The sequence below is a fragment of the Triticum aestivum genome, chromosome 5A (assembly GCF_018294505.1).
Source record: "Triticum aestivum cultivar Chinese Spring chromosome 5A, IWGSC CS RefSeq v2.1, whole genome shotgun sequence".
NCBI lineage: Eukaryota > Viridiplantae > Streptophyta > Magnoliopsida > Poales > Poaceae > Triticum > Triticum aestivum.
Window position 1 is genome coordinate 289278487 of NC_057806.1, and position 2783 is coordinate 289281269.

The following is a 2783-nucleotide window of genomic DNA, read 5'->3' on the forward strand; positions in this document are numbered from 1 at the left end:
CCAGATCCGGTCGAGGAGCGACCGGATCCGCCGCCGCCCGACCTCCCCGGCCCTCTCCTCGCCGGCCCCGGCCACCACCGGTTCGCCAGAGTGCGCGCGATGCCGCCTCGGTTCGCGTGTCGTGAACAGTAAACCCTAGATCTCGGAGGTGTTTTTTTCTAAGTCCCGAAATCGCAGATCCATGTGCTCATGTTCATAGCCTCGTAACTTTGGATCCGTAGCTCCGATTCATGTTCATAGCCTCGTATCAAAATGTTCATCTCAGAGAGTACATCATTTCCATTGCATCATTTTCATTTGAGTTCATCTTGATGCCCGAAATGCTGTTAGAAGAGGGTTACTTGAGATAATTGTCAGATCTGCTACTCCGTTTAGCTTTTTGTCATTTTTGCCATAATTAATGTGTGCATGATATGCCCATGAGCTCTACATATGTTTTGTTAAGGGCTTTGTCATCTTTCCAGAGGTGCAACCCATGTATTTTTGTGATGTGTGCGGTGACTAGCACAAGCTTGCAAAGTGGTGCACTTGGTAATTCTGATTTCAGGGACTTAGCATTTCCACTAAGTCCTTGAGCTGTTTATTTCATATGGCCATATGTTCATGTTGTTTCCTAGTGATCCGTGCCTCTTTTGAGGATGATCAGTAAGGATGTTTTGTTAATCTTGTAGTGATCTATCCATCCATGTCTTTGTTTGCAATTATGTAGCACCCTAGCTTGAGTCAATCGAGCTCTACTTTTGCTACTTTGTGAATCTGGGCAGATTGTCAACTTGTTTGCAATTTTGCCGATGATGTTGTAGTTGATCCGTGCATGCTATGGTATAGTTCTTGCCATGTCTAGCTTGCATTTTGTGTGATCTTGATAGATGTATGCTTAGTTGGTCATGACTTGCTCCGTATTGAGTGCATCGAGCTCGTAAACATGCCTACTTGATATCTGTTTTCAGCATGCTCCAGTTTTCACCAAGTCTAAAAACTGATTATGTTTTTGCTATGTTCACATGCTTGCAATTGTATTTTCTGATCCCTTTTGGCTCAAGGTCACAAAGGGAATTTTGTTAATCTCTTTGATTAGCTCCATGCCATGCTTTAATTTGCCATGTTCAGGTCCTGTAGCATATAGTTTTGTTGCTCCGAAGAGTGCTACCTGATCTGAAATTCCAGACAAGTGTTTCACTAAGTCTGAGATCTGTTTGCCATATGCATTTTTGCCATGCTTGTTTGAACCTGTTAATGGATGAATTGGCCATAGATCAGTGCTAGACTTTTGTTAAGCATCTTGAATGCATCCCTGCCATGTATTTTGTTGTCATGTTTGGGTGCTGTAGCATGTGCATCTCATTGTATTTAGATGGCTACTTGCTGTAAATCGCAGACCGGTGCCATATTTGAATCGCTTGCCATTTCCAAACCGTAACTCCGATTCCGGCGATCTTTATATTGTTTTCAAGCGATTTCATCTCATCTTTCCAGTGGCACACTTGGATTTTCAAGTTGAGGCCAGGTTCTTGCATTTCCTGTCATATCTTGCATATGCATCCTGCATCGCATCCCGCATAGCATATCATCATTGCATCATCTTGTTTGATCCTTGCACGTGGTTGATTGTGTCCTTGTTGCTTGTTTGTCTTGTTTGGGTAGAGCCGGGAGACGAGTTCGCTAACGAGGATCCCGTTGAGTTTGCTTTCGAGGATCCAGTCAACTCTGACAACTGTGCAGGCAAGATGATCATACCCTCGAAATCACTACTATCTTTGCTATGCTAGATTGCTCGCTCTTTTGCTATGCCAATGCTACGATGCCTACCTTTTGCTTTCAAGCCTCCCAAATTGCCATGTCAAACCTCTAACCCTCCATGTCCTAGCAAACCGTTGATTGGCTATGTTACCGCTTTGCTCAGCCCCTCTTATAGCGTTGCTAGTTGCAGGTGAAGATTGGAGGCCGTTCCTTGTTGGAACATTTATTTACTTGTTGGGATATCATTATATTATCTGTTATCTTTATGCATCTATACACTTGGTAAAGGGTGGAAGGCTTGGCCTCTCGCCTAGTGTTTTGTTCCACTCTTGCCGCCCTAGTTTCCGTCATATCGGTGTTATGTTCCCGGATTTTGCGTTCCTTACGCGGTTGGGTTATAATGGGAACCCCTTGATAGTTCGCCTTTATTAAAGCTTTTCCGGCAATGCCCAACCTTGGTTTTACCATTTGCCACCTAGCCTCTTTTTCCCTTGGATTTCCGGAGCCCGAAGGTCATCTTATTTTAATCCCCCCCCCGGGCCAGTGCTCCTCTGAGTGTTGGTCCAGACTAGAGTCCTCTGCAGCGCCCCCTCGTGGAAACTCGAGGTTTGGTTTTAGTTTTATGGAGCGCTCATCTGAGTGTGCCCTGAGAAAGAGATATGTGAAGCTCCTATCGGGATTTGTCGGCACATTCGGGCGGTGTTGCTGGTCTTGTTTTAACCTGTCGAAGTGTCTTGAAGAACCGAGATACCGAGTCTGATCGAAACGTCTTGGGAGGAGGTCTATTCCCCTACAGGGATTTGAACTTTCGAAAGCCGTGCCCGCGGTTATGGGCAGATGGGAATTTGTTAATGTCCGGTTGTAGATAACTTGAACCTTAACTTAATTAAAATGAATCAACTGAGTGTGCTACCGTGATGGCCTCTTCTCGGCGTAGTCCGGGAAGTGGCCACGGTGTTGGAGTAATGCTTGCGCAGGTTGTTCTCTAGTTTCTTGCTCGCACTTTGCCTCCTGTTCTCGCTCTCTTTTGCGAACAGGATAGC